This window comes from Bradysia coprophila, unplaced genomic scaffold (assembly GCF_014529535.1).
Source record: "Bradysia coprophila strain Holo2 unplaced genomic scaffold, BU_Bcop_v1 contig_94, whole genome shotgun sequence".
Lineage (NCBI taxonomy): Eukaryota > Metazoa > Arthropoda > Insecta > Diptera > Sciaridae > Bradysia > Bradysia coprophila.
Window position 1 is genome coordinate 7,980,516 of NW_023504022.1, and position 14,597 is coordinate 7,995,112.

General features: G+C 35.5%; 1 protein-coding gene and 1 long non-coding RNA gene across 6 annotated transcripts in view; one reads left to right on the top strand and one right to left on the bottom strand.

Annotated features, from left to right (window-relative positions):
• Positions 1-14,597, top strand: part of LOC119085243 (protein tiptop) — a 243,043-nt gene that overhangs the window by 75,500 nt on the left and 152,946 nt on the right. The window lies entirely within an intron of this gene.
• On the bottom strand, positions 8,528-9,127 carry LOC119085303. Its single transcript, XR_005089270.1, has 2 exons — positions 9,014-9,127; positions 8,528-8,935 (listed from the first exon to the last, which is right to left on the bottom strand). It is a non-coding gene; the product is annotated as an uncharacterized LOC119085303 (long non-coding RNA).

The window sequence follows — 14,597 nt, forward strand, 5'->3', positions numbered from 1 at the left end:
AAAAACAATGGCATTTCCAATCGAATGTAATATTTAAGCACTGAACCCATAGTTCGAAATGAAAGAAAGATTTTTTGTTTTTGTTTTAGTTCTGAACACATTTGAGGTTTTTAAAAAATCATCGATGTTCCCTAGTCAATTAATTGTGAAATCTGTTAGCGATTTCAAATTTTGCTTCAAAATATCATAAACTGTGAATTTATGAGTTTATGAAATTTTGGCGCAAAATTTGAATTCGCCAACACTTATTTACTGGGAACATCGCGAATTTTTAAAACTCTACAAAATATCAAATTGGATTTTCTTATTGTAATTGCGTTCGAGTAAAATTGCGCATGCATTTCTTATGGCGCAATTATTATCGTACTCCAATTTCAGAGCGAATATTGTCCTAATATTTTCTTAATTTTCATATTCTCGTAGCATCTAGTCTGTCAAAGATTTTCGGTTTGATCAAAGGTTTTCAAATTAAATCAAATTTCAACCTTATGAGCTTATTACGGCACTCTGTTCTCCGATAATTAATTATACACTTCACTTCCGCTTGATGTTCCGGTCGACCTAATTTTCACGTCTTTTATTTACTGCTCAAATACTAATTTTGACCTAGGGATTCTAAATTTATTATTTCAGAAATTCTTGAAATTCTTGAAATTCTCGAAATTCTCTTTAAAATTAGGTTTGGTCTCTGAACTCGCATTAACCTAAAAAACCAGAGGTGAATTAAACTGTCATCCGTTATCGATAAAAACGACAAAAATAATGACAAGCTCTGGGTAATACGCTCCTTTATACAGTAAAATGCATGTTAAAGAAATTGAAGTACAAGATTTGAAATCGATTAAAAATATTTTGATAGATGGAAGTAATAGACCCGATAATAATACTGGTCATATGCTTATCATCTGTAACATGTTAAATCCGGTTTTCTCATGGCAAGTTCAAATCAAAACCAATCTGTTCCGCATCTTACTTCCGCCGCCACTGTACACAGTGGACTTTTTACAAGGAATATTTGTAAACTCGTATTGAGAATGATAAAGAATTTCATAAACTTTCACACCCGTTGTCCATCTGCCAAGCTTTTCTTCTTCATACTCATGTTTCCACTCCTATCTTTCTAGTGAGTCCTTCCGCATCATTACAAGGATTATTTTCCATCTAATTTATCCGACGTATTCTAATTTTATTGAATTGGATTGGGACTACTTTCCCAACATGATTGTCTCTCATTCTTTTCAATTTTAGTCCTAGAACTGCTCCCATACTATTTAATAAGGCACCTGACCTTTTCGCTAAACGAATGGCGTCATTTCCAGTTATAACATGCAAATGTTGGCAAACTATTTTTTTTTATGGCCATTCCTTATACCTACAGTTGGCAGAAAAGCTAAATCGTTAAAAATTGTTATTCTAAAATTACTATCGGAATTGATTTATTACCTCAAAACCAATTATAATGTAACCGAAATTAATCAATAACCCAGTTAGCTATTTGAGCGTTTAATGTTTTTATGATTCCAATTCGACGCAATCAATATTAATAAAATGTAGAGGAATACGTTTTTGAATATTTTATATGTGTTGTACTGTATATCTTCCCATATCGAAACCATCCAACACACAAACTATTATAATAATAATTTGTTTTTCGTCAAGAGTTTGTTTTATCGGATTTATGTTGTTATGGGTTCTTGTTTGGAATTTTTATTTTCCTCTTTTTTTGATGTGTTTATTTTATGTTTAAGTCATAAAATGCAAAAAAAAAGTATAACAATAAATTTCATCGAAATTAAGTTGAAATAATAAAGCTGTCCGAACTGACAAATCAATCATTCAAACGTCAGGATACTTTTAATGGTGATGATGTTAGTTTTAATGGCTGTAGATATAACGAGTTCGTTAGGAATGTCAAATAATTGTCTTCAGTCAATTAAAAGTTTTTATATCATACTGGCTTAAAGGGTGCTGATCTGCTAGAATTTGCGATGCTCAAAACCCGTTTACAGCAGGGCTTTTTCAAAATTTCTAAAATTTGCTAAGATTGTTGAGCAGTTACACGGCAGAGTAAAATAAACCAGGCAGGAGAGGTTCATTTTCGAAACGTCAAATAAGGGACCTAAATACACTGGATGAAAACGAACTCAAATGAACGAACACTGACATAAATTGAAAAATTTTATTCGCAAAAAATATAGGGCTACTAGATTGTTCAGGTCTCTTGTCAAACGTCCACTCCTGCCTGGTTAACTTTACTCTGCCGTGGCAGTTAGGAAGTTTTGGAAAATTTTGCCATATTTTTAACAAATTGTGAGTTTAGCAAATAAATTTTCCAAAATATGCCCTGGTTTGCAGACACGGAAGTAACCGGAATAATTGTCGACATCTTTACTTCTTTTGTTTAGGTATCCACGAAATCTTTTACTTCATTAGTTTCAACAAATATTTTGCTATAAAAGACAATACTAAACATCGCCTTATTATTTCGTTGTTGTCGGTAACGGATGACATAGAAAATCTTGTAAATCTTGTAGCTCTATTTTGAAAATATTTGGTGAACAGGGTGATGTCTGATAGTATGATGTAGATCAAAAAATTTGAAGTGTCAGCACCAGGGCATATTATTGGTAGGCTAATTTACCGAATGTACTGAAATTTACCGAGAATTTAGCAAAGATATTTAAATTTTCGGTAAATATTACAAGGAGAATACAGTGAAAGTCGACATGTTTTCTAATTTGATAGTTGTTTTGGTTGGTAACTGATTCCACAAGAATTTCGTTTGACAAATGAAGTTCTAGTTTTTTATTTTATGAATTTTGGTTAAGCCGCTAGCTACAAGAATGAAATACTAAAATGAAAATCTAGAGTTTCATTTGTTGAAGTCGTTTTTACAGATTTTAGTAGATTCGTTATTAATAGGCCCTGGTCAGCATAGTCGTTTAGAGGGATTCTTTTGAAAAACAGCCTACCGAAATCGGACGCATTTTCCAGTGGACTTTTACAGAAGTATAAGGGGTCGTTCAAATAGTGCGGAAAGGTGGTCTGACCAAAACATTCGCTTCATACATTTCGTTTTTTTTTCTTCATGTACTTCTAAAATCCGTTTTTATTTAGCGTTCGCACTATTTGAATCACTCCTAACAATATTTAGGTCATTTAGTTCTCCTATCCGAACCCATTCAATTATGCGTCGAATTCGATTTGACATCCTTCTGTCCACGATTCTCATTCATAATAGAATAATCGAAAAATGCTTTCATTCAAAATGGGAAATTGCTTTTGACTGAAAGGCAATGGGATGACATCATTAAAAACAAAAATTTCAAGTGAGACCACAATGTTGAGATTGTGTAATTATTTTCGAGTAATAAAAGAAATCACAAACAATTTCAAAATTACTCAATCAAAATCAAAACGAATAAAGAATAATATCCGAAACAATTCACTTCATAGTCAAACATTCAATAGAATCACAGAGAGAATAGGAAACCCATCAAGAAATAATTCGAGAAAATATTTTTATCCGAAACTGTTTGGATATTATAACCGTGTCTTGTGATGATAGAAATAAAAAAAAATCAAATCATTTTGTTCATCAATGCGTGCGCGCTAAATCTATCTGACTTACAGATCTTGCATTTTAAAATATTTTTACGTGATTTTTGTGTATCGGATCGACTAACCATTTCATAGTTTTGTTATTGATCGGCGATGATTTTTGATTACAAGATTCCTTTCGGAATGGTATTGTAGATCATTTAACTTTGTAAACAACTTGGTATATCGTGTTAATTTGCTCGAGACATCTGGTTGATTGGTCAATTCATTGTGGAAAGTGGAACATCCATTAAAGGAGTAGTTATGTTCAAAAGTGTATTTCTTAACAACCAGTCACTGCTAGTTCACTTTCATTTCCTGACAAAAATTTAAAAGGCATTTCATGGGTTCATGGGTATATATTTCATCCGCCGACTGAGGCTTATCAGATTTGCGTTCGGCTACACTGTAATAAAAATGAGAATTTACAAATTTTATAATTTGTCAAAGTCTCCCTCAAAGCACTTAGACATACACTAACAACGTGCTTACAACTTAATCTCAACGATTTTTACTTTGAATTTGTTTTATAATGTCATCGTTTTGCTTTACATTTTATTCTCATCACGGTGCGGTTGAATGGAATTTAATTCACCATTGACTTCGGATTTAACCGTATTAGTTGGTGCAGAGGGAGGAAGTTTAAATATTACGATTTTCGAAAGGGCGTGTATGTCCTCAGGAAGTAAGCGAAAAACATTTTCTAATTGGTGCTATGAAACACAAACAACGAAAGTTTTGAAAATCATCTGTACCCGAGGTTACAACGGTCCAAAAGTACAACTCCTTTATATGAAAATTTCCATACCAATTAGTGTTGAACGAACCTTCTGTCACCTCTCGACCATACACTCTGAAGGTTCTTAAGATTTTCGTTTTTTCTGATTAGTAGAACCAATTAGAAATATTTTTGGCAAAACACGAACTTTCGAAAATCGCAATAGTTTAGCTTCAACGAGTGTCCGCCAGCTTCCCTTGCAGCAAGAAAAGACCTTTTTTTTTCGTGACATTGTACACAGAGCTGTAGCATCTAGCCTTGAAACCCCAATCATTTTTACAACAAGCCCACTGCATCCTTGGGTGCCGACGGTCTCGCCAAATGATACGGTTCTGAAGAATTTCGTTTTTTCTGATTATTAGAACCAATTAGAAAATATTTTTGGCAAAACACGACCTTTCGAAAATCGTAATAGTTGAGCTTCAACGAGCTTCAACGCCACCTTCCCTTGCAGCAAGAGAAGAACAATTTTTTCTACGTACCATTGTATACACAATTGTAGCATCTAGCCTTGAAACCCCAACCATTTTTACAACAAGCCCACAGCATCCTTGGGAGCCGACTGCCGACGGTCTCGCCAAATGATACGGTTAAAGATTTAAAATTTTTGTGGGCCTTTGATTCAAGGCTGATTAATAATATCCAAAACCTTCGAAAGTGGATTTTCGCATTCCAAATTCATATAAATTAGATTGTATTCAACCTCACCGTGCATAGTTCAATTGTTGAGCAACAATAATTTTTACTCGTGACTTCCACTGTTTATGCTGAGCCATTTGTTTTGTTTCAAATTTGAGGCAAGAAAGTTGCTCCGTCCGAGACTAGAAAATTCAACTACAAAACGATGCGACAGGCGATAACGACCACATTGTATATAAATATACTTTCATTTATAAAAACCTGACCGTGACCGTGACCGTGACATATCAAGAGCTGGTGCCTGTGCACATAACCAGTAGAGTTTGAACGTTGAACCGCTGATAGTGGGACTTATCCACTTGGATCCCCCTTTTTACTCTCCGGTTCATAGTAAGCGTGCATTGTATATTAAACAAATCACGTTTACCGTGAACAGCGCTGGATCGCTACTCGAGGTATGTTGAAACTTAATCTAACAACAATCACCGTCGCTCGACAAAGTGATCGGACTAACTACACGGCAGTGGGGAGATGAACCGACTACCTGAGCTCTTTCATTGCTCGAAAAATATTGAGGTATAATACAATACAATGTGACACAATATAATGCCACAAGGAGAAATCAATTACCTGATAACGAATTAGTTGTTCGAATCTCACCTGTTATAACTTTACAATTACCTGTCTTATGGAGACTCTCACTAATCTCACCATTGTCCATTCCGTTTGTTCCGTTCAGTCTTTAGATAATATTGTTTCATTAAGTGGCCTAATTCCACATTTCATAATCACTCTTTTGTTCTTCGCGCCCATCGAAACAGAGTCCACCAGGAAGTCATTAGGTCAAGGTACATACGATGGAGATAATATTAAATTAGATGCATATACCTTCATATCTTCCACTGAGTGAACGAAGGTTTAGAAAGCGGTTGACGAGTCAAGAGTTGAAGGATGAAAGCGAAGACTAAGACAACTAACGTAATCCTGTATAGAAAAGCGGACGAAAGTCGGTTACTGTCAACCGGCGTTCTTTTCGGTCCCAGAGAATTTCTCCTTCTACGAAAGGTAACGCAAAGACGCTTTCGGTCCTAGAGAAATCGGCTCTAGAGATTTCCTTCTTTTAAGAAACATAACGCAAAGGCCCGACCCTAGAGAATTTCTACTTAGTCCTAGCGAACTAGATACCTCAGGAAAGGCAACCCAAAGCAAAAATCTCACACAAGAAACGACACAGGGATTTCAACCAAGTGGTCGACTAAGGCCCGCTAAAACAATCATTAAAAATTTCGAAGCAAAATTCTTCGCTATTTGCCACTTCCAAGGCACACGTGGACTCAACAGAAGATTCACCCTTTTACGTAACACTTCCACTCTTTTGCGTAACTTTCAGTGCATCAGTCTGCACATTCCACTGATCAGGGTCACACAACGAGTCAGCGGTTAGCAAGTTTTTCAACTTTCGTTGACTTGACAGACGTCGACAACAACTAAAACAAAACAGACTGAAACTCGAAGCGCGCAACATTACGGAAAGAAAAAACTCTAGACAAATCACAAATAATTGCAAACTGTTTGCACTTGCTCACGAATGCACAGCATAAAAAAGACTAAGGCTCCTAATCGTACCGGATTATCCGTGAAGGATCTGATTGACAAAGCTGGCAAAACAGCACATCCAAACTAAAAGCGTAAATGCTTATAAGAAACGACAAAGAAAAATTGTGAGAAACGATGCATTCAAAGAATGGCAATTGGAAAGCATCAACAACTCACACATCAAGTTACATCGCATACGTACCGAAACCGTTACCATATACAAACCGTATCTGCTTCAACTGGAGTCAGAGTTTTCTCCGAACCGTGCTGCACTGGGTCCCGATCGTATCAGTTCAGTATCATATATGCGGTACAAACCGTATTTGCAACATATTGATACCAGAATCAGAGCCTGCGTTCATCATTGAGTTTTACTGTTTCACCTGGATACAGTTCATTTCGATATCCCTCGTGTTAGTTTCCGCATTGGTATTCGGCCCCTATTTCTTGCCATTTCCCTCAAATTCATGAATTCCATTGAACAGCTTGTTGAGCAGAAAATGCTGGTAACCGTCCCGTTTCACCGCCCATGAGCCTACGTCTCCGTCCGTCGTAAATTTCATTCGGGAAACAGCAATCGCTCGCGAAAACAATCGGACACAACCGTAAACAACCGTAAACAACTTTGAAATAAAACAAACCACAAAAACCAAGAAATAACTTAAAAAATTTAGAAAAATTCGACGAGCAAAAATTTTCACGTCCAGCCATTTTCACAGCGCCTACTTTTCTGAGGCAAGAAAGTTGCTCCGTCCGAGACTAGAAAATTCAACTACAAAACGATGCGACAGGCGATAACGACCACATTGTATATAAATATACTTTCATTTATAAAAACCTGTAAATAAAGACATCCGATCGTAGATTATAATTACTGAATTTTTCGCCTAATTAATTTCTATCGTTAATCTCAGGGACTAACCTAAGGAACACAGTGGATGGGACACTTCCCACCCGCGCCTCTTTAATTCCCACCCGCACCTCTTGAATTTTTCCGCAATGAAAATATTGATTGAACGTAAAAAGCAAGGTTCTGAAAGAAGGTCCGGAAGGAGGATTGTGGACTTTACTAGAAAACTAGGGCACAAGTTGGTAAAATTGTGGTGCACTTGTCATCGATCGGATTTAGCACTGGAGGATATATCCGATCTTTATTATAGAAGACGCCATTCCAGAACTGAAATATTGGAAAGCATATGTAATTGCTGTGAACACCTATTTTTGTACATCGAAATGTCGAATTAAACTTTTAACCAGTGTCGATCCTTTATCTTTTCCTGACTTCAATGAAATGAGATTCGCAGAGCATGGAGAGGCGCTGTTGAGGGTAGTCTAACGAAATCTACCAGTCTACCGGAAAGTTTGGAAGAAAATCGTAGATTCTCCCACAGATTATACTTCAAAGGCATCCGATTTTTTACACTCATGATACAACGAGTCTAAAAAATTTCCGCATTTATGTTCGACATTTTCCGCATTTTCATAAGTCTGCAAAAAGGTTTGCAAAAATCGTTCATAATTTTGCCTAATGTGATTACATTAAGCGATGCTGCAGTTCGAAAACTTGATGTAATTATCACATTATTAAATGTCGAGGACGATCAATCGGTCGAATTGATGAAAAATATTCTGACAGCCACTTCATATCACGATCCCCCTAAACAAAAATAAAGTTTTACCGAAAATGCATCTAAAAATTGATCGTTGTTCTAAATAGAGTGAACTTAGTGGAATTCAAAACAATAATCCGTTAAGTCGGACTGGATGCTCTTCCTCATACAACTTTTCTTTGTTTATGCAAAGTACACCTTGATGGTGAAAATTTTTTTGAATCGAACACACCATTTTTGTTTCCGGACGTTTATGGTGCTATCGATAGGGAATTTCAAGGTGATCATTTCGTAAAAGAAGTTTTTTTCAAAACGACCTCTCCGGCTCGGGGCGACTCTAAGAAAATTTGAAAATTTCAAAATCATGACTTTTTCAGAAAATTTTACCCCGAAATGAAACGACCCGGTCGGTTTTGATCTAATGGTAGTTTGTAGAGAATTGACAGACGATTCTAATAAAAGCTGTGAGTCAGGCAGAGGCATCAAAGTACAAATTAGGTGTTTTGTCAATGAGCACCCTAACCGATTTTTCATTTTATTGGCTTAAAATGAAGGCTAGCACATCCCATTTAACATATCAAAAAATTGGGAAGGAATTTTTCAATTTTTTCAAAAAATCTTAAGAAACTTTCTTATGGGTGCCCAGATTCCTGAGATTTTTTAATGGAAATGTATGGAAAGTTCGACTAAAAATGAAATTAATTGCTATATACTCGTTGTCTGTGGTCTACCGAACCATTGTATGCACTAACAAGAAATTTAACTTTTTAACTTTGTGAATGTGGACAACTTTCACTGATTTTTTCACCATCGGGAAGCTTTCTGGTCATGTCTAGCTCATCCACTGCTGGGTATAGATTCAGTTGCTACTATATCGCATAGCCTGAGACCGCACCTTTCCAAAAATACCAAACTTGCCCTATTCGCTATCTGGCTTGTATTCTTTACGTACGATGTCAAATATGTGGGTAAGTCGACCTACTCGAAAGATTTTTGTGGCAGTTTTTTATTTCCAATTTTAACCGAAATCAAGTTATGTTAATCAATTATGTCAGATAAGGAGGTTATGGAATAATTTAATGAAGTTAACACGCAAGGTGATACATTCTGATATTTCTTAACACTTTCAGTAGTCATTCTCTGACCAGAAGTACTCACTGATTTGTATGTTTATGGACCTGTACTTTGTCAAGAAATATTAGAATGTATCACCTTGAGTGTAAACTTCATTAAATTAGTCCATAACCACCTTATTTGACATAATTTGTAACTTGGGTAACCAGGGTGAATCAGGGTGAAAAAATTTCTAACCTGAGAACCACAGATTTTTCAAACAGCTTTACAATGAAAACGACAATTCCGAGAGAGGCGAGATATACCTCGTTGAACTCGTAATAAAGCAAGGATTTTATGGGTATCATACACTTCAAAAATCCGGATGCCATGGCTAGCCAAATGTTCGAAGAATTAGCAATTTAACTCTTAAGTTTCGTATATAAAAACAATCAAAACCTGGGCTTTTCATTTTTTTTTATTTTAGCAACTTATGAAAATTGCGTTTGGAGCCTCTGAACTAGTCATTTTTGCGCCTTTTTGTCGAATTCCCACCCACGGAAAAATCCTTACGTTAGTCCCTGGTTAATCTTCAACCTTAACCCCTTGTACATATTCCACTCGCTTTTTTTTGTGTCAAAAAAGAGAAATAAATTAAAATGATTTATCCGTAATGTACGACACAAACACACATACACACAGCCGAAAAAAAAAGTATAAAAATTATTATCGTTTCTTGACAGTGATATACACCCTATGGTTTATTGTATAGGAAAATGGTGTACATGAATTCCATATCTTGACCCGATATATAAAGCATTATGAGCACATATATTGTGCACAGCCCGGGGTGTCCGTTCAAAGATGGAAAAGCCATCCAGCTTGTCAAAAACTTGTAAAATATTGGCCGTTTCCCATCGGGCCGTCGTCATATACTTGCTCCATAAAATGTTTCAAAAAAAAAAAAAATCGGAAAAAAATCAGCAACAGCAAGAAAAAGTAGCACATTGATATACACAATGAACTAACCTTGCTCTATACCATTTATGTTTGTATTTATAAGATTTATTTTATGTTTCTAAAGATAAAATTCATTGAAAACGACATAGGGTAGTCCGCTGAATTTGCCATTAAAAGCTCCTGAACGAACAAGCCGCAGAAAGTAGAAAAAAAAAGAAGAAAACATCCACCACCATCATCATTACCGACATAAATATTGTTATGTTATGTTGTCAATAATTCATTCGATTACATAATTTACATTTGCCGCCCTTTCCAATTTTCCCCATTGTCACAGCTTACACATACACATATTGCGGCGAAAAGAACAACTTGGACCTTCGCCGCCAAAAACCACTTTACAAATGAGGACATAAATTTTTTAATTAAATTTTGTAATTTTTAATGTTAATGGATGGAAAGCATTAACATCGCATTATTATTTATTAGACAGGGTTTTTCATAAACATCTTGGTTTTGTGTGTTTTTTGAAAACCCCCGTACCAACAACAAAACAACGTGTGCGGTGTTTGGATGGGTTTTACGCCCGTGATGTTATTTTGTGATGTGCACAATGTTACATACACACTACGTAATCGTCCCTCTATTTCTTATAGATTTATTTATATTACAAAATTCCATATCACTTGACTGGGTGTATAATACACACATCCACATAGATATACAGCATCAAGACTCCACACTTCTTCTTTTTTTTTAATAAAATAAATTTTTGTTGTGTCTTTTCAACCACCTTGCACATTGTATATTACCACAATATCATCCCTTAGCAAAAGAAAATCGTAACCTGAAATGATTCTGATGAATCGAATCGTATGAGAGATTTATGATCGACAAGGGAGTGTGGATTTTCAGTGTGCGTGTGAATAGGAACTGCTATACTGCTTATATCGGTCCGCTGATATTAAATGTGGATCTCGTAGTGTGAGTAAATTTATACATATATGTGTATGATGCGACGATACATTACACATATACATTATACACTATCATGGATATATCTACGTATCTCTCTCTACATAAAAATAAAGTAGCAGTATAAGGAGGGTGGGTTTGGAGGTGGTTAGTGTTCTGAGAGAATAAAAATATTTTTCTTTTATTTTCTTTGTTCGATTCACATCGCATCGCATACTCAATGCCAGGTGATCACTTTTTGCACTTTTCGGTTCGACTCTTAAAGAGTTTGAGAAAATAATAATAATAAAAAAAAAAATCGCACAGAAAAATATAACAGCGGACAACGACTACGACGAATTCCATGGTATATTGAAAAGCCAGAAGCTATGTACCATCCATGGATGAACGTGTCAAAAGATTCGCCTGTGGAGTGGGTCATTTTGATGTAAACGCAATTACGGGGTGAGAGGACACTTTTATACGGTCGAAGGAACGCTGTGGTAGTTTTATGATGGCGGTTAAAAGCTTTGTTGTGGCATCTTTAAAAAAAATAAAATTGGAATGGTTTGTGATGTTCCGAGGGGGTGTGAGTAGTGTGCTTCAGATGTGGTGTGGTGTTCGATGATATATACATGAAGATGAAGTTAAGTTCTTCAAAGCTTCTTGATAAATAATTTTTATGGCGAAGCATTGCTTATTTTGACCACGATTTATTTGTTGGATTTACATTTTGCTTGCTTTTGCAATTTTTTCCATTAATTTTTTTTACAAATTGAAAGGCAAAGAACGAACTGTTTATCAGAAAAATTAATTCCTATTGGAAGTGATGAATATAGCAGGAGTCAGACGAAAAAGTAATTGAGGTGGACTTAAAACACAGCTATTGAAACTGTGAACCTTAACTATTAGATAATTCAAAAACGAATTTTTACGCGCCTTATTGTTCCAACAAATGAAATTTTAATTCAAGAAATTAATCTCAAAAACAATAATTTCAAAAACGTTACTCTCAACACACTTTGAGTAGTAAAAAGCGCTTTTTCTTCAAATTTCGATTAAATGCAACAAACCCAATATCGCACACAATCAACCCAAAATAGACAGCTTATTTCGTCTTTTAAAGACACATCAGTGCACCTTCGTGACGCAACCATGTACAGATCAGCGTGTCTAAATTTGAACTGAAATCAATCTGAATTGGTTCACATCTCACAACACCGATTGAACGGCAAATTGCAACGAAAACGGATCGTGACGTCAGATCATTGTTTAGCTACTGAGACAGTTACAGCACGAGCACAGTTAACCTCAACCAAATTTCTGACACTATTTGCTTAAAAGCAAGGATTTTTCACGAGTTAAACTAACTTATAATTATGACTTAGTCATCTGCTGGTTGACAATTCAACAAATATAGATACATTGCACTTCGTCAATTTGGCTTCCTTACCTTTACCACAGACTGACCACGAGTTAGCAAGTTTAGTGATGAGTTGAAACGTGTTCATTTCAACTATAATTCACTAGACTTGTTCGGTAGAAAATTGGTATAGTGGGTACAGTGTACCAATTTGCTTCTACTATTTCCAATAATCTATTTGGAACAACGTGGCTCAACACATCCATCTGAATCTAGTACTTCGATGCCAAAGTTTGATGTATATGGCCTATCACCTGTATGTCCTCTTTTTTACTCGGAATTTTGTTGATAGTTCGATATAGCACAGAATCACAATATATGCTGACTGGCAATACAAACAATTAGTTTGCGGTGTTTGAAAATCGAAAATCTCATTAAAATATCGAAATAAAATTATAAATTATTTTAATTAAATATAAATTAATGTGACGATACCAAAATTGAATCAAAAATGTCCAAAATGACCGTTTAGCATTATATTTTCATTGTCTGTCAGTTGAATGTTTAGGGCAAAAAATAACCGTACTGACATTATATCAATTTTGATTGCTGAATGCAGTGAACATTGTCGGATTCTGGAAGCAAATAAAATTTATGTTTCCATATAAAGGCACTGTATATACTATATACAATTGTGCATCGTGTGTGTATAACTACCCGGTTGATTAAAATGTTGATGCAATCAGCATTATGATGGCACAAATATTTCATATTATTCATCATACCACCCGCATTGTATCATTTCGCTGACATAATCTCTTTGCTTTTATTTTCGCTGGTATAATATTAAATGCGGCACGCCCGGTTCATCTGACTCTCGTTTCGCGGTGAATGCATATGGCATAAATAAACATTAAATGCATCGCTTATCCATTTTTCTCGTCGCTCATCATCGCTTCTCAATTACAATTATGTATTATTTTCAAATCCAGTTATTATTATTATTTTTTTCGCTGTGCACGTTATGCAATACGTACAAATTTTATTTTTTTTATAAAAGCGACAAATTGGCATAACCCATCATCAGTGATCAATAATAACGTAAAAAAAATATTAAAATGTAAAATAAATTACGAATATTATAATGCATCGCGGTTCGTGACGGTTGATTGAATTGGGAAAAAACATTTAACCGAAGGAATGCCAGGAAATTGGGGCTTTTCACAAAGTACGCACGTGAAAAATGATTATTTTCAGACCTACTGACAAAATTCAAAGGGCATTTCATGGATTCATAGCTTTGTATTTCATACGCCGACAGAGGCTCATCAGATTTGCGTTCGGTTAGACCTAGAGATGTGCGGGCCGACCTATTTTCAAAACCCGACCCAGCCCGGCCCAGACTAATTTTTAATTAATTAATTAATTAATCCAGCCCGACCCGACCCGAGAATTTTGTAGCAAAGCCCGGCCCGGCCCGACTCGGCCCATTTTTTTTTTATGAGCTAAAAAACCTAAAATTGGCGCGCCTAACAAGTGGAAATCGTTCGGTTACCTATCGTTATAATAGACAGTTTGCGCAAATGACGTATGACTTATAAGTTATAAGTTATAAGCAAGTCAGTTATAAGGTATAAGTCAGATGGCTATATGTCATAAGTTATAAGTCAACCACCTATAAGGTGAAGGTTATACGTTCATAAGTTTATAGGTCAAGAAAGGGTATAAAAGTCCAAAGTTATAGAGATGGGAAGATAGTGGATCATAAAGAGTAATTAAACTTTAGGAACCAGCTGACACTGACGTCCATAATCCCAAAAATATAGAAGTCAACTCAAAAAATCATGTAAAATCCATCAAAATCTTGAAGTTCTTGGCCTGAGAAGAGTTAGGAATAGGTAACGAAGAAAAATAATTTGCTCAGTGTAATTCTTCTGAGTTTAGGGATAAACTTGCCGACCAAACTTCCGAAGCTTTGATAGCTCTTCATCCTGAAGAGTTGTAACTGCCAACAGAGTCAGGACCATCATTTTCGATGGTATGT